This window comes from Brachycentrus maculatus, unplaced genomic scaffold (genome assembly GCF_059751285.1).
Source record: "Brachycentrus maculatus isolate JH-2025_06_01 unplaced genomic scaffold, ASM5975128v1 h1tg000073l, whole genome shotgun sequence".
NCBI classification, from domain to species: domain Eukaryota; kingdom Metazoa; phylum Arthropoda; class Insecta; order Trichoptera; family Brachycentridae; genus Brachycentrus; species Brachycentrus maculatus.
The window spans coordinates 292,079-317,114 of record NW_028280827.1 but is presented as its reverse complement, the minus strand read 5'-3'; the positions used below and the strand labels follow the sequence as shown (position 1 = coordinate 317,114).

General features: G+C 34.0%; 1 protein-coding gene across 8 annotated transcripts in view; it reads left to right on the top strand.

Annotated features, from left to right (window-relative positions):
* The first annotated feature begins 289 nt into the window (after positions 1 to 289).
* Positions 290 to 25,036, top strand: part of Lar (tyrosine-protein phosphatase Lar) — a 232,476-nt gene continuing 207,729 nt past the window's right edge. For 4 of the 8 annotated variants that reach the window (XM_088257181.1, XM_088257178.1, XM_088257180.1 and 1 more), the window contains exons 1-2: positions 3,197 to 3,281; positions 7,958 to 8,018. The gene's annotated coding sequence lies outside the window, so the exon portion shown is untranslated. Of the gene's footprint in view, positions 503 to 3,196; positions 3,282 to 4,044; positions 4,137 to 7,957; positions 8,019 to 25,036 lie in introns of those variants that run through there. The other 4 variants (XM_088257182.1, XM_088257179.1, XM_088257176.1 and 1 more) reach the window with 2 other exon arrangements.

Sequence of the window (25,036 nt, the reverse complement as noted above, 5' to 3'; positions counted from 1 at the left end):
ACAAGAATAATTACATAAATATCTGATTCATATATTTATTAAGTTTGCAATAAAGGTACAAACTACAAAATAATTTTCTGAAGAATTTTTTATATTAATTCATTGATTTCTTTAGATATCTTTGAATATTCGTTATTTCGATATATCCACTTACTTATAAGCTTGTACGTGTAGGTATGCGGTAGATAGGTACTACAAAGCTATATTATTGCAGAATCGCATTTTTGCAAAGGGCATTGATTCCTTTTTACTCCGTAAGCGACGTGCGCAGAGATCTGTTTTACCCACTGGAAACCAGCGCCGTAAATTGCATATGGCCGCTTGGTTTCTGTTTATGTCAATAAATATTTTGTGTGTAAGTTTCTCGGGAGTGGTGAATATAAAGACTGAAAACTATTATAACTTAGTGTTACGAATTGTTTAATGTATTTAATATAACGAAATGGTTAAATGTGTAAACCAGAAAATGATATCTTTGGTTTTAAATACATTTGTTCAATAGGTACGTATTTCGTTTCTTCAAATATTTATCATTTTTATCGGCCTTCGAAGTCTGTTTTATGCAATAAAGACGTTAAAAATTGGTCCGTATGCTGTTGAATTAAAAACCCTATAAGTTTGATGTTATAAAATAGAGTTTTTCGTGTATTATTTGTAAACATACATACTCCTTCAGACCAGTTTGAAAATATTGATGTTTTTTCTTATTTCTGAGATTAATTATATGTTCACGAAATAATCTAGCCCGAAAATAAAAAGAAAACACTATTTTATATGATATTTTAAATTGAATAGACTAGTATTCTTTCCATCCATCTTTAGAGATGACCAAACATTAATATATTCTCTTAGATTGAACAAGTGATGGTAAAAATTAAATAGTGCATTGTAAATTATTGTTTTTAGTATTGATTTGAAAGAAAAGCATAACTATTTATCTGAAAAAAATATACTTTTAATTCAGAAAAATTATGACTGTTAAAACATCTATAGATTACAAGTTACTGTTATCCTGTCATATAAAATATATTTTAGATCTAGTGGTTTTTGTATGGAGTATATCCCTTGAACCTTGTTGTAGAAAAAGGCCATATAATTCAGGGAGTGCCTGTTGAACTAACTTACATATTGTAATATTCACATCAGTTTTTATAGGTGTACTATTGTTCAATAGGACAAATTAGTAGCTGTCTCAAAATTTTCATGTGCAGGGATTTTGTGATGCTCCAAACTTGCTTTTGGATAGTACTTGCTCACAATAACTCATGAAAGCATTCTAGTTTTTGTAAAAATACTGGCAAAGAAATAACATAAATTTATCCCATCAAATGGCGGTACAGCTGTAAATTCTACTAAAATTGTAGAAAAGTAAGACGTCTTATTACATTTTTAACAGGTTTAAATGTGGGTTTAAATAGGAGTTAGAATTGCAATAGGTTAAGTGAAAAAATCAAAATGTATTTTTAAAAAAGAAGTTTCTTGAAAAAGTTTCTTGAAAAGTTTCTTGATTTATCGGGATGGAAGTAAAAAAAATAACAATTTAGTGATGATTGGAACAAAATCACATCTTCGAATCTCTGAGATGAAAACTCTTTGATCTATAACCGGAAACACATTGCGAGACCGCGTAAGAAACACTGATATCCGAAGCATGTGTAAGACGGAAGATGTTGTGAGGTGGGGACGACAACGAAGGCGATACTGGAATGAGCATGCAAACAGAATATCAGATGACAGACTTCCACGTAACGCCCTTCAAGGAAACCCTGAAGGACGTAGACACCTCGGCAGATCTCCAAAAAGGTGGAGAGATAGCCGGGAGTCAACATCCCAAGAGCGCCAGGCGGAGGCACAGACAGATCCTGAGGATCTATAAAAAGAAGAAGAAGAAGAATGATGATTAGTGGAAATCAAATAGGCGTACTTTGTGCTTATAAAATAATTACTTACAAAGAGATTGTTACATTTATTATATGTTTTATCTACTATTTTATGCTACGTGGTATCTTGTAATTCTTATAACTTGTAGTCCTCCAATCATCCAAAACTTGTCAATTCTAAATGAGATTGTTCTTAAATGAAATCAATTCTAGACATTTTTCCATTATTGCGTTCCAATTTCTGCTTGTAATTATTTTTTGACATCTCATCAAAGATGAAGAAGAATATGGAAGTCTGGGCATTTACGGGGCTTACGACCGTCATAGGCTGGTTTGAGTGATCACTTTACACACGTGTAACATTCACCAATTCTACCCATTATTGACAACCACACTACTCAAATTCTTGGAAGTTCTATATATATGAACCAATTTAGAAACCTTGTTCATGAATCACTAGAACTTCACTAGAGACATCTATTTTATCTGCTTGATAAAATTTAATACATAGCATAATTTTGTAATATTAATACTATCATCATATTTTGCAATGAAATTTGGTTTGGCATTCTTGATTTTCCGAATACATCGCTCGCATTCTATCAGAGCATCTGACAAAATCATATTAAGTAACTAACTAACTAACCATCACGCCGCAGGGGTAGACAGAGAGAATCGAACGCCACACCACTCTGTCTTTGCAAACATTCTTCGCCTCTTCTACATTTATGTGACGATTATTACGACTCCTGACCCGACCGCTTTCAAGTACTTGACATACCTGATTGTGCCGGGTTTTCCTCGGTCTTCCTCTGCTTCTTTTTCCAACTACATTCGCCTCATGAATTTGTTTAACCGTTCTTTCCTCACTTATACGTTCTGCATGTCCAAACCATCTCAACACACCTTTCTTAATTTTATCGATAATATTCATCTCAGCCTTGCATTCTTTCCTTATTTCATCATTCGAACATCTATCAAACATCGTTTTGCCACACATTCGTCTAAGAGATCGTATTTCGACTGCATTCAGTCTGCTTTATCATATTACCTTAATCATCCAGGAAATATGTGGTGGCGAGAACAAATTGAACAATTTTGTTTTCCGGGTTTTTAGAATTTTTATTTCATATGCCAGATCTGAATTTAAAAATTCGTTCCCCTAGTCTATGCTCTCCTTCAAAGCATAAATCGAATTGTGATAATATTCTGTAATATAAATAAACGTAATTTGTTGAAATTATTACATAAGATGACCACAGTCTGATTATTATTATTTATAAACATACGTTATCTTCACTTTTCGCTCAACAGTTATTAGTTAGAAAGTTGTGCTCCGAGGAGAGTTTAAAAAAGTATATTCTCACAGTAAATATATTAAAAATATTGAATTCAATCTATGTAAGTAAAATATAGTCAATAATTAATTAAATAATTGATTTACGGCACAAAAATATCCTTTGTATGTATATAATACTTCTCATGTGATTTTTCCAACATGGCAAAAAAATTATTTGCCGAATAGAAGATTGAGAAAACTAATTTTTAAACAGGGTTATAAAGGAGACTCCAAATTTATTATTATATCTATTGGGTGAATTACTAAAGGTTATGGAGGTCCGCCTCCGTAGTGTTATGGTCAGCGCGCTCGGATACCGTACTGAATGTCCCGGGATCGATTTCCTGGAAAGGGGGGGTGAAATAAATTAGAGTGACTTTTTCGCTCTAATATTTATTCAATATTACCCTGGACTGGTACCCGAAGCAGAGGGCTGATCGCCTTTCCTTCATGTGTTAACGATCAAGATAACACTGCGTTTATATGATGCAGTGCCCTATGCACCATCGGGTGTTGATGAGTGTTTGAAGAAGAAATTACTGTGAAAATAACAATCTTTTATTTGAGTAGACATTTCCTGCAATAAAATTAAAATGTAACGTTGGATGTAATGTTCATTTAATAACAGAATGCATGTTTATGTACATTTTAATAACAAATGTTAGAACATTCGATAAGATCATTGAATATAGAGCGTGTTATTTAAATTTTCTTTTGTGACATTAAGTATTTATAGATTGACCTCTGAAACCATACTCACTGATTACGCAATTAATTTAATACATCTCGCTTGTAATTCATTGGTCGTTATGATAAATCAATTGTCATTAGAAAAGTTGTCACCAAATTGTGTGCTGATTTTTTAATTTTAAAATTTTGTATTCTATTTAAACGTTTTTTGGGTTTAATCTAGAAATGTAAGGATTTTTTTATTTTTTATTATTTGATATGCTTACAAAAGTTTTTTTTTAATAATTTTAATTAGATTCCTAAACATTTCGACTTACAATCTTAAAATTGATAACCCAGTTCTCTCCAATAAAGAGGCTGACTGATCTCTTGTGCTTAGACAGGGACTGACCCTTTTTCTTTCTTAGATTCACATGTATAAAATTCATTTAATTAATTTTAGCATTCTAATGTCTTAAATTTTGTATGTCTGTAGGAAGGTTGTTGAAGTACTCAGTTCACAAATATTTAAAATCCTGTTGGAATTGTTTGTTATTGCATTTTGGTATTGTAAAGTCATGTTTAAATATCAAAGATGAACTTTTATGTACATTTAAGTAATTTTCACCCTTAAATAGTTGGAGAATTGCTGTTTTTTTTTGTATTTAAATAGTTTCTACTTTTGGTAAATAATAATTTTTATGAATAGGTTTTTTTCTTTTTAAAATTGTTTTAATTATTGTTCTCTAACTGTTTTGATAGGGTTCAAGGTACATCAATATTATGCAATATTATTCAAGGTTTGGTCTGATCAGCTCAGCCTAATTTGCACACCCAATATTATCTCACAGTGGTGACCTCACCTGTGAGTGGTCCATCAACTCGGTATTTAAATTTATGATGGTCTACCGCTGCAGACATAAGTATAAAGAGTTAAAGTGAATCTCTGGTCTGCTAGAATTTGTATATGTAAAATGATTTTAAACAGGGTAATCAATTTAAATTTTGAATCGAGTGCATACTTGATTGAATTTCTCAGATATTTGTAGCCATTTAGATATCAGCTCTTATCAGCTTCAGGCCCTGATGATGGACGTAATTACTAGACTGTAATGCTATTCAAAACATTAGTTAAAACTGATTATGTTACATGGTATGATGTAGTTTGAAAAATTACACTATTGGCGTGGACCTTCAATTGATCCATAGTTGTATTGATTATGGTATGTATTGAATTCCAAATGATTTAATTATATTTTGTATTTAATATGGTTTACGTAGAGTTTTCCTAGTAGCATTTTGAACCCTGGGAAATACAATACACTAGGGCAGTAGTTCTTAACCTGGGTTCGATCTAACCCCAGGGGTTGGTGAGTCAGTCTCCCGGGTTTGGCGGAGGTCAAAACACACCCGACTTATTGTACGATAAATGAAAAATGATATGACGTACAATATATTCATGTATCCAATAGATCAAAAATATTATTTGAATGAAATATATCAAATATTATAAAAAATGACACGAAGTACGATGCATTCATTTATCCAATAGATCTAGTTTATTATTTGAAAGGAATATATCAATCTAGCAATAAATTTTTCCAGTTAACCACCCTACCTTGGGGTTATTTTCAGGCATATTTTTTACATACAAGCAACAAAATCACGTTTGTTGTCACGAAATATTGTCAGGTGTGAAACCTGACAAAACTTAGAGTATCCGGTACGCATTAAATATTTTTGGAACAGATATGTTTTCTCGTGCGCGTAGGTAATACGGGTTAGTGCGGAATGGTGAAGAAAAACGGCGTGTATCACATAGGTTCGTTTGTGTAGGGCAGTTAAGGGTTTGGTGAACGCGCATATGCTGGTGGTGTTCGTTACCTCCAACACGGTTAATAACCAATGCACTAAACTTTACTGACCCTAATCCACCCACAGAAATAAAGATGTTGAAGTCTAACTAACTAACTAACCATCATACCGTTTCTCCGCAGGGGTAAGAAGAGAGAACAGAATGCCACATCACTCTGTCTTTACAAAATTCTTCGCCTCTTCCAAATTCATGCACCTCCTCATACATGTCCCCTGATTATTTTGACTCCTGACCCGACCGCTTTCAAGCATTTGACATACCTTATCATGCCCAAGTTAATTGAATTAAACATAGAAATTTTCAGTATATCCATATACATTATTCTTAATTGCGTGTTTTCGGGGACAGTATTATGTATTGTTGATAAAAAAAATTCTAATTTATTTTAAAATGAAGGTAATGTGCTGGCACATCATTTCTTCACGTCTATTACTTACTTTCATTCCAAATTTATTAAAAAATAAATGAGTATTTGAAGAAGGGTGATTTATTGGCTGAGGGTAGTCTGTTGAATTCCGATAGACGATTGTACTTTTTAGATGCCAAAATACCACATTAGAGTGAGCTTCTTCGACCACCTTTTCTCATTTTTTAACAAAGACTACTTCCACATCGTCACATATCATGTGGAGTGTAGACGGCAAATATGTAAGCATTTCATAAGCTTTATTTTTTATGAAAATGTGTTATTAACTTTATTTATGTTTTATCAATGCATTGTTGGGAAATGATATTACATGACTTACAAAAATGTTAACCATGCTTACATCATTATCCTTAATAAATAAATAAAAATTTGGTTTTCGTTATGACATCTGTTTTGTCTCGTCGTTGATTCTTCAAACCCATGTCTTTAGATATTACACTCTGGTTTATGCTGCATAATATAACGTTTTTTGATCGGTTAGATGATATTATTCACAAATAGAAAATGTAAAATGGTGTCAGTTAGCTTGTTTCTTACACAACACTGTTGCAAATATTGTTCACATTTTTTTTTCTTCGTAAGACACCTAAAAGTTGTTACGTTATGATAGACAATAATCCATATTATAAGTCAAAACGGGTTGAATTCATGCTGTGTGAATTTTTTGCTACATTCTTGGTCTTAGCATTTCTTTCAATGAAATAATTGGTAAAGTAATAAATTTGTCATATATATAGGGTCCGCCATCTAAAGTTTTTTTTTTCAACTAGTGCTTATTTCGTGAATGGTAACACTTAGCTCATGTCTGATTTGACAGATAATTAGTTTTATCCTTCCGCTGAGCGAATATGGTTGTGTATACGCTTGAACAACGCTGGGAAATATTGCGACATTACTTTGAAAATCATGGTAATGTTGCAGAATGTGTGCGAAAATTGCGTACGGTTTTTGGAAGAAGAGAAGCACCGTCAGCTCCGTATGTTCGTTATCTTGTGAAAAAAGTGAAAGAAACTGGCATCCTCATCGATAAACCAAAGCGTGAAAAGCCAAAAACAGTGCGTACACCCGAGAATATCGATGTTGTGGCAGAAAGTGTGCGTGAAGCGCCATCAACATCAATTCACCGTCGTTCTCAACAATTGAACATTTCGGAGACATCATTGAGACGAATTTTGCATAAAGACCTTGGTATGACGCCATACAAAGTCCAATTGGTTCAGGAGTTGAAGCCAACTGACCATCCAATGCGTTTTCGCTTCGCTGAGTGGGCCTGCGATCGACTTACAGAAGATGCCAATTTTGCCAAAAAAATCATCTTTTCGGATGAAGCTCATTTTGATCTTGGCGGGTATGTAAACAAGCAAAATTGTCGTATTTGGGGCACAGAAAACCCGCACGCATACATTGAAAAGCCGGTACACCCAAAACGAGTCACTGTTTGGTGCGGATTTTGGTCCAGAGGCATAATTGGGCCATTTTTCTTTGAAAATGAGCAAGGAGTGGCCGTTACAGTCAATGGCGATCGTTATCGGGCCATGTTGAACGGATTTTTGTTCACAAAAATTGAAGAGGAGGATATTGGCAACATTTGGTTTCAACAGGACGGCGCTACGTGCCACACAGCCGAAGCTACACTCGATGTTTTGCGCCCTGTTTTTAAAAAAAAAAAGTCATTTGGCGGACCCTTTATTATGGTATTTATTGTATTATTATTAGTATGATTTAAAAAATAAAGATTAATTATTTTCTTTTACTTCTCTTTACAGACTGAATTGCCCCTAGTGCCTAAGCTGAGACATCGAAGGCGGACGGTTGGCATCTTTAAACGTAAGTTCAATTTATTTCTATTACAACTTGTCTTTTCTTGTGGCCACATAACAAGATTATGTGCTTATTTTAAATAAAAAGCTTATTTTTAACTCCTTATTGGAAAATATGTATTTCTCTTCATCATAACAAGTACTATCTTTTTACGTGGCATTAGGAGTAATGAAATAAACTGAAAATTGTTATCACAACACAGATACTCGATAGGAATTTGTAAAGTGGTTTTGTAAAATAATAATTTATATAGCGCCATCTATGAGCATCGTGAGAAGTTCGCTTTATAAGAGCTTTCGTGTGTCTAGAAAATATGGTTTGAGTTTGGTTTGCGCCTAAACTACTCCCGAATGGTTTGAATCTAAGAATGTAAAATGGCGTTCTGGTGTATTTTGTCGCTAGGTGGTGATGGTTTCATAAAGTCTTTCATAGATGGCAGTATATCGGTAGTGAAGTTTCTTAATATTTTACGAAAAAGTTATTCGAATATTCGATAGGTGACAATGGAGTGCTTTATTTAGGATATGAAAATAACACGATTATGTTTATCTAGTGAAATAATATTTAAAAAAAAAAATCCCTATGCACACTCACATGAGGTACTGTATAGGAGTGATATATATATTTGGTGCTACTTTGGAGAGGAAATGAAGGAGGATAGTAAAAGGGAAGTTAGGGGAGCAGAATAGTATTGATGGCATACCTGGACTCGTATGTACCTGTACCCAGTCGGGGTTGCATACCTGTACTCTTGGTAGCTTTTGTAATTTGGACACAGCTAATTTTTACTCAATAAATATTTAATTACTACAATATATAGCCACAAACAACACCTTATAATCTCATTTTTTGATATTTGACAATGCGATAGGATTTGGTAACATTTTTTTCTGGCGACATTTTTATTCGCCGATGTAAATTTTAGTAATCGACTCGGCAATATAAATTTTCCGAATCATGTGACTCGAATGAATGAATGAATCGAATACCTTGATTATTTTCATTCGAATTATCTCTAATTGTTAGAAGTATGTATTTCCGCCCTCATAGTTTATTGGTCACCTCTTACCGGTTAGTGCGTACTTGGTTACCATGCGTTATTCCCGGGTTTGATTCCCAGAGGGGTCTAAATTAAAAAATATATAAGTTTTTCTCCATTATATATTTTTTGCACTGGACTGGTCGGTACCTGGAGCGCACAATTGATCACCTTCTCTTCATGTATTTGACGATCAAGATAACACTACTTATATTCGATGTAGTGCCATATGTACCATTAGGTGCGGACAAGGGTAAAAAGAAAAAAAATCAATGAATTTTTTGGATACGTTAACTGCGATTTTGATCCAAGTTTGAGCCGCGCACAAAATTTTAAAAATTGAATTATTAAAAAAAAATAATTCTGTAAATTTTTTATAAATTGGTTTATTATTATTATTATTTATTACTCAGAAATTTACCTAATTCCCGGAAGGGGATTTTGTCGCTGCGACCGATAAATTTTAATACTGTTTGTCTTTTTCGAAACGAATCACCAAGTTAAACAAGCTCATGTCGTCGCGATAAATAATTATCCTCTACTCGGTAAATATGAGAACGGACAATTTTTAATCGTTTATTTGGAATATTTTTCGGTCTTGTAAAGCACACACTACACTAACCCTTCGCTCCGCGTTCTCCATCCGCCCTAAGAAGATTCACGCGACTGCTTTATCTTACGGAATGGCTTCCGTCACGCCATCTCTAGCTTAACCCTTTCACGACAACTGGTTACTGCTGCTAACCACAAATTTAAAATAAATTGTCTAAGTGCCCCTACATGTTACTAGTCAAAACCATAGTGCAGTATGTGTTGCCAATGTAACATAAATAGTGCTTGTATAGATTTTATGTTGGTATCATTGTCTCGGAGCTTATTTCAGACGATTTATTGTGGCGATGTGCACATCGATGTGTCGGGATAATTATAGGTTATCTGTATCTTAGTTTATCAATTTTGTAAGGTTATTGAACGAAATAAACAAAATGACATGTGAAATATAGCGATAATAATATTAAAAATAAGTAGTGTATATTACTTCATATTTTCAAGAATAAATGCTTTTATTTATACTTTATAAAACATGGTCTTTGTTGCTAACTACCAGGCACACAATGTGTATTTTTATTTTTGTTGAGGGATAAATATTGTATGAATCTGTGTGCACAATTTTCAGTTGCTGTATACACTTATTTGTAAATAATTTCTAGAAATAAAAACGTGTTAAGTATTTTTTTTAATTCTGTCCTCAAAGGGTTAAACCTGACCTCCAGCGGCGGGTCTCGACCGTTCACAGGGATCGTAGCCACCGCCCAAAAAGAGAAAAATATAACGTCTTATAAATTTTCCACGTAAAATCCAGCACGGCGCACTTTGCTTTCCGAGCCTGCGGAATAATAAAATAAAAATATATACCGTGCATTAAGAGAGAGATATTTGGCCAAGACACGAACTACACTTAACCTGACTTGTTCCCTTCGCACACGATACTACCTTTTAAGATTTATCGCAGTAAAGTTGTTCAACGATTAATATATCGGTAGGTGTATTTCGGGTCTAATACTAAATTCCAAAGTACTCTGGGCATTTCATTAAGTACGTACTTTAATGCAAGAAAAATGCTCGAGCAAATCGCAATTTATGAAGAAGTATTGGAAGCTTTTAAACGTTGCTTTGAATTATTTGTGTAGTTGCATTTGTTTTCGTTTATAATCAGATATACAGTGGAACCTCTCATAACGAGCAACTCTCATAACATGCAAACATATCGACGTGCCTTACGTAAAGTGCTCTAACTACATTTTTGTCGATTTTGAGATATTTGGTGTATGTTATCAACTGACCGTTATCTACAAATATAAATAAACGAAAAAAAAATATTACGCCTAGTTTTCAGGCGTATAAGACGCTATCTACATCGAATTCCCTAAATGAACTGAACTCCTTAAAGGCTAACTACTTAATTTTGAAAAAATTAAAATTTTAAAACGATTTAATACATTAATTTATCGTTTGTTTGAATGTTTAATACTACTTTAGAATTTCAGATAAAACCGTTAATTAATAAAATAAAATTCGTTGAAAAAAGCTCTCTCCTGTAAAGTAACAGATTTGCAGATAGAGTACTTAACGTAGGAGCCGTCGATATGAAAAAGTTGCTCCCTTAACGAGTGACATTTCGGATAAGTTGCAGAGAAAGGGTTAGTCCATTTTTCACGCCATTCACTTGTGCGCCGGGACTCCCACGCCAGTCAAAACAAAAAAAATGTTTCGCTTAACGAGTAAGTTTCTGCAACGAATTATGCTCGTTATGAGAGGTTCCACTGTACATGTAAATTTGTGGCTTGATTCATACATTGTATGAATTATATAAAGAAGTATATATTTTTTTGTATTTGGTACATAGAGATGATACAATACAAAGCCAAACCATCGAAAATAAGTTTGAAATGAAATAAGGGTTGAAATGAGTGGGCCGTATGCTGTCAGTCTGAGTAAGACAGAGTAAGACATATTTGATTGGAGAAGAGGAGCATAAAGAATAAAGCTATTTCCCAACGCCGGGTGTCACATCTATGTCTAATACGATATATTTTTGACGTTTTAAAGGTTTTTTTTTCAGTAAATTTTAATACAATAAAACGACTTTGTAAATCGGGATAAAATTAAACACCGCTATAAATTCAATTGAAAAAATATTGTTTTCAATAATGGAAGATATATGTAAGGATATCTTAGAATCAATGCATTTCGTGAATTTTGTTTTATCTTCTTCCTAAAACAACACAATTTAGAGTTGAATTTAATGACAAAATTCTTCTATCCCCTTTGGTGCATGGGTCACCGCATCAGAATAAACAGTGGAAAAAATGATTAGGTAGAGATAACGTAAGTGAAGGAGCTCAGGGTGACGCATGTTACTACTATGAGGGTAAGGGTATGTAAGGGAATAGTTGGTATGATAAGAGTAGCATAGCTGTAATGAATGCGTACTCGGGTTGCATAACTCATGCAAGCTTGTAAATAATAATGTAAAATAATTTAAAGCATATATACGACAAACTACTTGAAAATATATAACCCCTTTTTAGCCTTTTTGGTTTTGTTTAGAAATAGTGCTTTTATAAAAGTAAGTAAAAATACGTGCTATAATTAAATATAACTTTGTTTTAAAAAAATCACTATAAATATAATGTTTACCGGTTTTGAAGCTAACCGCTTATTTTTCAAGACTGATTAATACTTAATTTATTATTAGATTAAAACCAATATTTTTAGCTTTTCCACTTTTTTATTTGACCAGCGACCGGGTTTCGTCGTTACCGACATCATCAGACATCACCAGTCTGATGATGTCGGTAACGACGAAACCCGGTCGCTGGTCAAATAAAAAAGAGGAAAAGCTAAAAATATTGGTTTTAATCTAATAATAAATTAAAAATGCAATTCCATCACGAAGTGTCAGTGGATAATATAAAAAAATTGATTAATACTTGATAAATGCTTGAATATGATTGATATATACTTGAAAAAGAGGCGGTTAGCTTCGTTTTTTTCACTGTCACATTTATCCAATATTACCCTGGACTGGTACCTGAAGCGGAGGGCTGATCACCCTTCCTTCATGTGTAAAAACGATCAAGTTAACACTGCGTTTATATGACACAGTGCCCTATGCACCATTCGGGTGCGGATAAGGGTTTTATTATTATTATTATTAGCTTCGAAACCGGTAGACGTTATAATTAAGTTATAATAAAATATTTATGGTGATTTCAAAAGAAAGTTATATTTTAATTATAAAATGGAAAATCGCAAAGTTATTGCTTCAAATATAAATGACGAAAATACGTGCATTTACTATACTGTCCCGGTTATTAGGGATATTAATGTTTCCGGGCGAAATGTTTCGACTTTGTTCAGTGTTACCCGGAGTTCAAAGTTACCCAGATTGATTGTACTACTTCTTTATTCCGTATTTTTATTCATTCGGCGTGGGAGGCGCCATCAAAAAGAATGTGCTCATATTAGAGGAGCTATTATGTAGGCTCGTGTCGGGAATGTTTGAAATGATCGTTCATAAACAATGAGTTCATTCGGCATTTCCATCTTAAAACGTGTCCCACAATGACGCGCTTTGTGTCGGAATATACACATCTTCACAAGCTCTCTTCTTCTTATCCAAGCCCTTTTGGTACAACGTTTCAGCACTGGATTGGTACAATGTTATCTTGATATTTAATATAGTAAAATAACAAGTATTTATGTTTTTTTCTACATTTCTTTTATTTAACCGGTGACCAGGCTTCGTCGTTACCGACATCATTTGAATTTCAGAGGATACAGAAATTCCAAACACAAATGTGTTGTAAAAGGAGTTGTCAATCAACGATTCCAGATTCTTTCTTTCTTTCTTTTAACCCTTATCCGCACCAATGGTGCATAGGGCATTGCATCGTATTTAAACCGTGTTATCTTGATCGTTAAATATATGAAGGAAAGGTGATATTATTTTTCATAAAAAAACCATAGGATAATTATATGAAATCACAATTAAAACTTTAACCATACCTTATATGTAATTATTATTATAATTTACTACTTAAATTCATTCAGTTTAACTTAATTTTCTTAGAAGAAATATGTAAAATCACGGCTTTCAACCCCTGACTTGTTGTGGTTATAACATTTTTTTTAAGCCTCCCACCAGTCTAATAATATCGGTAACGACAAAGCTCGTTTACTGGCCAAATAAAATAAATGTGGAAAAAACTCTAGTTATTAAAGTTTAAACATATAATAAAGTGTATTGAAAATAAATATCAAGCCACTTTTTGAACTTTTTTCTCTGCAACAGTTCTTTTTAGGTAAAACCTAAATGTTTTTTCTCCATTTGAAAAATATTAAGTAAGTATATTAAAAATTTTTTATTAAACAATACCTTTTTTCAAAATGCGAAAACAACACTTTCTGCCCTGTAGCGGGTAAATATTAAGTTAAAAATATGCCGCTTTTGCTGGGATATAGTATATTTTCTGGCCATTTTGAAAACATGCACAACTGAAAATTGACGATTTTTGATTTATGACGTTCTTGAAAGGAGTGAGCGACATTGTCGCTCGTGTGTCTAAGAAAATTACAAAGTAAGAAAAATTCATGTGGCCTTGTTATAATGTAATTTTTGGTCACGTTCGCTAACTTGTTTTTATTAATATGTAATCTCGTGATTTGCAGATTCTGTTGGTGCGCGCTTACTTATTCATCATACATACTGAAATAATGTGTTTTTGACCATAGCAAACCCGGAATTTGTGACTGACCCGAACCTTTGTAATTTAGTTTGTATAATGTATGCGGCATTTTATGTATTTCTGCACTCATTTATCTCTACCAATTTTGGGATACGTACTTAGGTACTTTGATATATGTAGCTAGAATAAATGTGGGGTAAATTGGTATACTCTCCCGAAATCCAGTAGGGACGTTTTTATTGAATTATCGAATTTTATTATTTAAGGGTTTTCGGGACCGGTTTTTTTTTGAGGTTTCGGTCATTTTTTTCTTCAAATTAAATTGTTTTTTCTCGACGATTTGGGGAAATTTTACGCTCTTCCCGTTTTCAGAGTTTTTTTAAGATCCCGTTTTTTCGAATATCGTGGTATTTTCTACAATAGGTCGTCGGGGCGCCTTAAATATTTTAACTTTTTACTACTGACATATTCAACGCCCCCTTCTACCTTTAGTTTTTAAAATGTCGAGAATCGTAAATTGTAATTAATTATATATTTTCGACTTATCGATTGACTTATCGAATGATTATTCTACTAAGGATTCGATTGAATTTTTTTCTTGGCAAATAAGTCACTGACTTTTTCGCCTGTTTAATTTTTTTTCTCTGAAACAATCATTTTTACAATACAATACAAGAAGTTTCATAAAAATATGAAATATAAATAGAAATTGACTCAATGCCCTCTTCTGTTCATCCCTAGGTTTTCAAGCGTCTCCCTCGACCCCTCTAGCGCCCCAAGAGTGCTATTTCGTCACTTTAAGAATCACTGCACTATACTTTTTTCGTTTTCCTCCTTGGAGATTTCTTGGAATAAAAGTACCGCGTTCTCATTAGATAATCTCTTTACCTTTATTAAGTTCATCACGCCATTTCAACGTTATAAACTAACGATAATTACTGTAATGAACGATTTGGTACTTCCAAGCACTAAGTTAAGCGCTTAAATTTAGTTAGCTTTAATAGCCATAATACGTGGTCCAAAAGTTTCCGGCCTGAATGTGTTCGCGTGGTAAAATTAATTAAATAATGACAAAATTAAATATGTTTTTCTTCTAAGATGAATACACTCGCTACATCAATATCGATGTTTTAAATCCTTAAAAAAATACTTTTGTTAAAATGGTCCTATATCACAGTTCACTTCAACTTTAAACTTCAATAATTTTAACATTAGTAGAAAAACAAGAAAGGTTTCTATTTTTACCATATAAACAAATTTAAATTTAAGACCAATTTAGTTCCTCTTTCGGAAGGAAAAAAAATCCGACAGGATATAAAATTTTCAACGTTTTGAAAATACCATCCTACTTGTTATTTTCTAGGAGTTAAAAAGGTTTTTTTTTGTCAATTTTTTTAAAAACGTAAGTCACATTCTAAGTTTGAAAATTTAAAAATATTATTTAAATGAAGTCGGAAACTTTTGGACCTTACTACATGTACAATTTTAGGTTTGCAAAATATTTGCTTTGATATAAGTATTCGAGTAATAAAGTGCCCATCACTTGTGCATTTTCTTGCATGTATTTTCAACATTTATTTATGAGGAGTAACTTTTCAATCAACTCAAAATATGTGTAGCTAAGAAATGAAATAGAGCCAATAAACGGCGAGTAAATGGGTACACAAATTAATATTTAAAATTATATATTAAATGTCAATCAAACACCATTATTTAGAGTCTACTAAGTTGTATTTTATTGTTAAAAAACACATAAAAATAATTTTTGTGACAAGTGTTTCGCCTAGTTATGTCATTTTCAAACGAATGACTTTCGTAGACCCAAAAAATCAGTGTTGGATTTTTAACAAAAATGAGAAATAGAAATTACTCATCGGAAATATTATATGTATGACTTAAGTATGAAATATGTTTAAAAAAATAAATAAATAAACATGTAATATATAAATTGAAATAGAGTCCTACAAATTAAACGTCAAATCTATAAATAACATTTACATTATTTGTATTTCTTTTAAAAATTAATAAATGAGATCGTATGTAAAATAAAAAGAATTTTAATTGAGACAATCAAGACTAATTTCAGATTTTCGTCTCAGTGTTGCTGCGCTCGGATCGCCACGGACTGTTTGCCTTACTTAATTAGATAATTAATTGAAAAAAATCTCCCCATTCTTGGGAGTGGATGTTTCAAAAGGCTTCCCTCGCTCCGAGATAGAATGGGAGTAATGAATACCAGTAAGACAGGAATAAAAATTGTTTTCAATTTCATATCCGCTATGAATACATAATTATTTCTTAATCTCCGAAGATTTATACGCTTCATTTATCTTCCTAGTACAAATTTCGAATGATAACCCAAGTTTTCAACGATATTAAGTCGGTATCATTTTTTAAATTAATTGTGATTGATTGTTACTAGCCTCTGCATCGTTCTTAATTAATAATCCATTATATTATATTTTATAAATAAATATAATATAAACTCTGCCTAGGACTGGGATTTCACCCGGAAAATAAAGTTACCATAATAATAATAATAATTTTTGGATAATTTATGTAGCGCCATTTTCGTAAAATTCTATACCTCAAGAGCATAAACTACGTAGTCATTGTCATGTTGTTAATTATTATTATTTTTATTTTTATAAATATGTATTGTATCCAAATATTGCAGTTTATAACTTTTCGTATTAATACTTTTTAGGATTTCTACGTTATTGTTACTATATGTGTGATTGTTATTTATTAGATGTTAACTTATCATTTTATTTTAAAAATTTATTTGCCATTTAAGGTGAAATTACGTATGAAAGCTCTGAGTATTTTTCCCGAATAGAAGTAAAGATAAAGTTATCTAAAATACGAAGTTTACATGAAAACTTCCCTTTGAAAATATAAAGATTATATGAGTTGTCTGATTGTTAACGATATAAAATAATGAACATTTAGTAGGTACATTAAGTGTATAAGTAGGTGCCCGTTAAAGGCGCTGTGTATCTTTTTAACTGTCGTACCGCCGGGACAAAATCCACCACGCCTGTTTTCACTTACGCGACGCTAATTCGCGGAGAGGGCCGCGAAAATTATCATTCATCCCACTTCCCGGCATATCCGGGTGTGTATCTGTGTATGTACCGTCTTAGTAACCCTTCCGCGTAGTATCGGTCAAGCGAGAGAGAAGAGCGCCCCGGGGAATCAGCCAAAGTGCCCGAATATTTCCTCGCTAGCGGGAAAAAAATACCCTACAACCCTAGACCCTATTTACTACGGTTGAATATTTTTCTTACCGTATCATTTTTACTTTGGGGTGTTTTTTTCTCTTTTTTTCTGTAAGTGGGAGATGAAAAAAATAATTAAAGAGAAATGCTTAAAAGGGCGGCGGGTTAGTGATTTTAATTAGCCCATTCGTTTCTCCTGGCAGCGTGCCCGAGGTCACGTGGATCGGTCGGGGTGGCACGGAGGGACGAGGTCGAGAAATTAAACTGGTGGGAATACTTTGTTGGTTCAAATTTTGAAGATGAATCTAATTAGTTTCTGGAAGAGCCCGCGGTTTGAAGTGCTCCGATGGATTCGATGTAAAATCTCAAGTATTTACGTGGCTTAGTTAAACACTCGAGTAAACAACTTTTCGGAATAATTGTTATCGTTAAAATCAACGCGATTAGGGAGGAAAAAATCGTTGTCTTTCTCCAACCTTTGTTCCGCGCAATCCGTAGCAGGAGGCAATAAAAGCCGTTTGTACGGCTGGATATGGGGCCGGGGTGGGGTTTGGGAGGATCTATCAGAAACTATTACCCCTTCGCCGCGAGCGGAGGAGATGATTGGCGGAAAATAAGCACGAGGAACATACGATCGGAAAAGTTACATGTATATATTGATTTGCTTTGGGAACTTGCCACACGAGTTCGTTTGCATTTGTCTCTGTATTGATGAGACGTGAGGTACATTGGTAACAGGTACCCACTTGACAATGCTGTACCTACTTTTCTACATCAAAACTTTTTAAATCGATATGAATTACATGTTATATGTTACAAAGGATTCTTGTTATTTGAGGATAATTTGAACAAAATACACTAAGATAATTATTTTCAAACTGGAAACAAAATTACTTACATTGTTGTTATATTATGTCATTTTTTACATTACAATATCACACATATATTATACGTACAGTTTTTAAACGTAACATGTACCTAACTAATATAGTATAGTTTTCAAAACATAACATGTACCTAACTAATAAATGTCCGTCTTCGTAGTGTAGTGGTAAAAGCGTCAAGCTACCGTACTAGAGATACTGCGTTTGATTACCAAGAGTCAAAATAAATGTAAGTGATTTTTACTGTCTATATTTATTTAATATAACCCTGTCTTGGTACAAGAAGTGCAGGACTGATTGTCCTACTTCCATGCGATCAACTATCAAGATAACACTGCGTCGATAAGTGCTCTATGAACTATTGGGTGCGGATAAGAGTTGGAAGAGAAGAAGGATACCTAACATATACTTATAACGAAAATTCTTATACCAAAGGCGCCGTTGTAAAAACTCCCAATTATAAACGTATTTTATTATTTTTATATTTTTTACGGGTATTATCTACAATTATCCCAATCTTCTATTTCCCTGTCACGCCAGATTATAACAATCCTTACGTACTTGCCTCACTCCTAATCGTTTGCGCTAAGTTGTGCATTTGCCACTTAACATAATTTACGTAGACGTAATGTAGAGACGGCGATTATTTAATTTATTAGCCGTAGGCTTGTCGTAAGCTTGCCGTATTTTCTCAAATAAATTGTAAACACACTCGCGACTCTTCCCAAACACGGTTAAAAGTTATCTCCCCCACTTTATATCATGTAGTGTAGAGAATAATGTAAGTCGCAAGGATTAAGGTGAAGCGAAGACTTTTTATTTATGGCCAGTAAATTCCTCGGTCGTAGTGCGTGTATGACGAGAATGTGGAACACTCGGGAACATAGTGTTGCCCTACATACTTGCGAGGAACTTTTTAAAAGTTGCTACTTCTTGCACGAACACGGAGCTACTGATACTTGTTGTTTGTTTCAAAGCTCTGGCTTTATTTGAAGCCTTTTGTGAGTTTAGGTCCGCCACGTACACTTCAACTAGTTTATTAGTGATACAAATCCGATTATTTTATCTTATCTCTAACTGTGTGATTATGTATCGTATATAGGGCTGCGGGGAAAACATATAATTACCTGTAATTTCTGTTAATAACACACATTTGGAGCCTTATCATTACGGCTATAATACAAACTCGTAATATTATCTCAGTTAGAACATTGATTTATGAAAACATAGATTTATGAGACCATCGATTCATGAGAACATCAATTTATGAGACCATCGATTCATGAGACCATCGATTTGAGACCATCGATTTATGAGATCATCGATTTATGCTACCGTCAATTATGAGACCATCTTTTTACGAGACTATAGATTTATGTTACCGTCCATTATGAAACCATCGATTGAAGGAAATATGTATGTTATGAATACGCAACTATTTTTCTGACTTCTATCCACGCCTTATGGTTATAGGGCACCACATCGGTGTAAACTTGATCTTTAATTATATAAAAGCAAGGTCATCAGTCCGGCGCTGCAAGGAGTGGAAATAAATATATTCATAGGATACAGATGACTTAGGGGAAGGAGCTTAGCGTGAAAGACTTACATTAGATATTGTTAATTAAAAAAGGGAAAGAGATTTGTAGTAATGGCTAGACACTCGGGGTCAAGTTTTTGACTGCTAAGATGTACAAGTGACATAAAAGTAATTAAAACTAACTAACCATCACGCCGCTTATCCGCAGGGGCAGGCAGAGAGAATAGTACGCCACACCACTCTGTCTTTGCAAACATTCTTCGCCTCTTCCACGTTCATGCATCTCCTCATATATTTCGCATACCTGTTCGTGCCAAATTTTTCTCGGTCTTCCTCTGCTCCTTTTCCCAATAACATCCACCTCATAAATTTGTTTTACCGTTCTTTCCTCACTCATTCGTTCTACATGTCCAAACCATCTCAACACACCTTTCTTAATTTTATCGATAATGCTTGTCTCAGCTTTGCATTCCTTCCTTATTTCACCATTCGAACATCTGTCATACATCGTTTTGTCGCACATTCTTCTGAGAGATCGCATTTCGACTGCATTCAGTCTACACTCATCCTTCTTTTGCCAAGTGACATCAGGAAAATAACTATAAAACTGTGTCAAAATCTTATCTGGCTTTAATAATTGTCAAGTAAAAATGCCGTTTTCATTATTTTTTCGTTATAAGTTTTCTATTATACGTCTAAAAGTTTTAAAATGAATTTCACGAGTGTCTCGCGTCTTTTGTCTTCGTCACTCCAAAGGAGTCATTTGTTAAAAGCATTCTCGGGGTGTGTGATGGTGTTGGATAACGGAAAAGGCATTATCGTTTCTTTTATCGTGTATCGCGGCGCAATGTGGGGAGATAAAAGTCTTAAGGGATTTTAAGTTTTCACCTGTGCCACGAGTATCAAGTCCTCGCCGAGTTTCAGATATAAAGTCTTCATTGATTAGGTGTAATTTATCCTCTATGGTAAATCGCAGAAAATTATTTAACATTTTTCAAACAATTCTCTTGTATATTATTACATACTAAAGGCGGACTGAATGCAGTCGAAATGCGATCCCTCAGACAAGTGTGGCAAAACGATGTTTGATAGATGTTCGAATGATTAAATAAAGACGGAATGCAAGGCTGAGATAAGCATTATCGATAAAATTAAGAAAGGTGTGTTGAGATGGTTTAGACATGTGGAACGTATGAGTGAGGAAAGAACGGTTAAACAAATTTATGAGGTGAATTTAGTTGGAAAAAAAGGCAAAGGAAGACCAAGGAAAACATGGTAAAATCAGGTATATTAAATACTTGAAAGCGGCCGGGTCAGGAGTCGTAATAATCGTCGGGTATGCTTGAGGCATGAATGTTTTAATTTATTAGCAATGTTATTAGGCTTTCCTTTTTGGTTTTTGAGTTTGATTTTATTTTTTACATAATTATAATATCTTTTGCTAATTTATAAAGCAAAATTTCGGGTAAATACTACCCGAAGGGCGCTTCGCTCTAATATTATATGATATTAGTATTTATTTTTGGACAAAACAATAGTAAAAGCTATATCTAAGTTAGCTTTTCCTAAGGTACAGTGTCAGATCAAATTTTTCGCATCTGGCTCGGGTCCGTAAGCGTCGTATAGCCAACGAATGCACTTTTAACACACATAGTAACCAATATAGTTTTATGTAAATATTGAAGAAAAAAAAATAAGTTCACTTAAACTATGCCTGATTAAGTTATTAAGTTTTTTTTCGTTGTAAAATACAATTTAGAAAAACCAGTGTGTCCCATCTTTTTTGGGGGGCTTATAAAAACACGACTGGCTGTTAGAACAGCGCCAGTCATCCGTTCCACATGTTTATTCTTTGATAATGTTATTAGTGTGAAATTAAATGTTGAGATTTTTTCAGGTGAATTTATGAAAAAATAAAACAATATATAAATAAAAAAAAACATTTTTTTTCACATACTCATTTGAACTACAACGTATACGACAACGAAACATAATCTTTTTATTATTAGATTAAAACCAATATTTTTAGCTTTTCCACTTTTTTATTTGACCAGCGACCGGGTTTCGTCGTTACCGACATCATCAGACTGTATCTGTCTTCATCAGGATCAGTCTTGATCAGGACCATGTCTTGATCAGGACCAGTCTGATGATGTCGGTAACGACGAAACCCGGTCGCTGGTCAAATAAAAAAGTGGAAAAGCTAAAAATATTGGTTTTAATCTAATAATAAATTAAAAATGCAATTCCATCACGAAGTGTCAGTGGATAATATAAATCTATTAGAAACATAATCTGTTGTTATACAGAGCACTCTCGGTACTTTAGTATCATATTATTACCGGGGGGATTATTTACGATTGCTTTTAAAGATGAAGGTATATGGAGATAGGAACTCATTTAGTATCGACATAAAACAACCGCCTCCGCGGCGACGTCGGGGTAAGTGTTACCGCCGGCAGAAACTCAGCGTTGCCAAGAAGGAGCTGAGAGCGGTGAAATATTTATGCCATATTCACGTGAATTATACGCAAATGGCGCGCCGGATGATTGTGCATACGAAAAGTTAACGCGTATAAAATTGCATCTCACACTAACGCCATCTGTTACACCCGCTGAGAACGTTTAACGACCGCCGACGTTGACGTTTCCTGAAAAAGATATGTCAGATGAGCCTACGTCCTTGATATATTTGCCTTAAAATAAAAACTATTAAATCTTTCACTTTCGAAATTTTATCTTAACCATCCTCTTCGCTAATATCGTTAAGTGTTTGGTAGTTGTCGCAGAAAAACGCCTATTGCATTTTGTGTGAAATCAATTTGTTTCTTTCGATTAAAACATTCAAATGTAATTAGTCAATTATATGTGAATACTCGTATTTCATATTATTTTTTGACATCTCATCAAAGATGAAGAAGAATATGGAAGTCTGGGCATTTACGGGGCTTACGACCGTCATAGGCTGGTTTAAGTGATCACTTTACACACGTGTAACATTCACCAATTCTACCCATTATGACTCGTATTTCAATTGTCAATGTGACAATGAAAAGCTTTTTTTTTCATCCATCTTTTTCTCAAAATTCATTACTAAAACAAGTATAAATTCGTTGGATTTTTGATCGATTCCCTCATATGAAGAAAATATACATAATTCTACGTTTCGATTGTGTCAATTTTCTTTAGTATTTACGAACGAATAATTTGTTATCTTTTCATCGCTGTACAATTTTACTACCTACGTTTGCTAACGCGGGGATGTTTTTTTATGAAGTTTGACATTGCGAACATCTTACACCGGCGACAAGGGCGAAGGAGAAGAAAAAAAATCACAATAGGGGGATTATAAGGAGATTTAGGTCCCGGTAACGAATTCGATTTTGCTTTTAAAATCTTGTCGCTTTAAAGGAGTGGCTGACACCAAATCCCGAAAGACAACAGGGCGCCGGAGACAAAGCCTTTGATTGTATTACATCCCCTTCCCGACCGCCGCCGCCACCTCCACCTTCCCGCGCCCGGGGATGGGAACCCTTGTGTATGAAGACGGTGCTTAAAAGCTGCCTGTCTTGTAACACTTTCGTCATTATCTACAATCATAATATTATTAAGGCGTACTTAACAAAAACACAAAAGCACTCTTTTGCGCTCGACTAATAACGTAATTACTACCAAATACACTAATCACGTTAATGTGTCTATTTTTGGGTTTTACATTCATTTCTAGAGAACAGTTTACTAATGCGCGTTTAAAAGCTAATTGGGCCGAGTAGCGACAGGACGAATTCAAGTCCCTGAGTCGTACCCGAGAAATATCTTTCAAAGATTGCTCTTTGTAAATTATTTAAAAATATATTCATTAGGAGATAATGTAAATGATAGCGGAAATTAATTCAGGTTTTTAATGATATTTTTTAAAATTAAAAATAATACCCCTGAAAATATCCTTCCTCCAGACGCAAATAGTATTAGATTTCCCTCCCGATAATTTGGTTCGGAATTTAGTCGCAAGATGGCGGCTCGCAAACAGACTTGGAGAGAAATTCGAGCGCCCAAACACCCTTTCGTCTTCTATCCATCCCCGCTGGAGTAATTCGATTTCCTCTTCCTCGTCGTAAAACCGTCACTCCGAAGCGATGTATCGGGTGTCAGGTGAATCGGCGTTGGGTTGGGAAATCAAACGAAAAACAGCAAAAAAAAACAATGGTGTAAATATCAAAGGCGCGGTAACCCTTACCCGGTAACAAATTAAAAGTACCGGAGCGAGAACACTATTTTATTTACCGCAGGCAGAATGTTATCCGATATCTACTGAAATAATTTTATATCGTAAAGCGAATTATTATATTAATCAGTCTGATCAATTTATTTTGGTTAGCAATTATGAAAAAGAAAAACTTTCTTCTTTGCCTTTTATATTTTAAAATAGATTTTTTGCGACGCATCTGAGAACAGTGTAAATGTTTTTAAATTGCCTTTTCAATCGACCTTTTTTATCACGTATGTGTTCTACGCTCTACGCTTTACATTCTCGCACGACTTTTATGTTTTTGCACAAACAATTCCCTGTTAAAATAACACTGTATTCCGAGCTTATCGTCAAGATTCACACAGCAATAGTGCGTCACATTTACTGGAAATAATTTCCTTTATCACGATGTATATTCCAAAATTACTCAGCCCCTTGGGAGTTGCCTGAGAACGGGACAAAGGAACGTTAATATCTCAGCAGTGTTCATATAATTCATTTCTTATAACGCTGGTATATAATATAGTATTTAAACATGGCAGATCCGGGTGGAAATTCCGGAAACCGCACAACACCTATTTAGTGACAACTATAATCATCTCGGGATTCTAGACTAGAGTATGCTGACAACTTCGCACACATTACCTCATAGAGAAATATAAAAAGATCTCGTATTTTTTCGTTCAGCCTCTCCAGCAAATCTTATAAGGGTTTTTTCTGTTCCATGCTTACCTTTCTCCCTAAAGGTGACGCATCCTATTTGTCAAATGCATTTCACCCGACCTTTTTGGGCTAAGAGCATTTGCGCGAGACAAACATATTTTCTCAATTCTATCCCG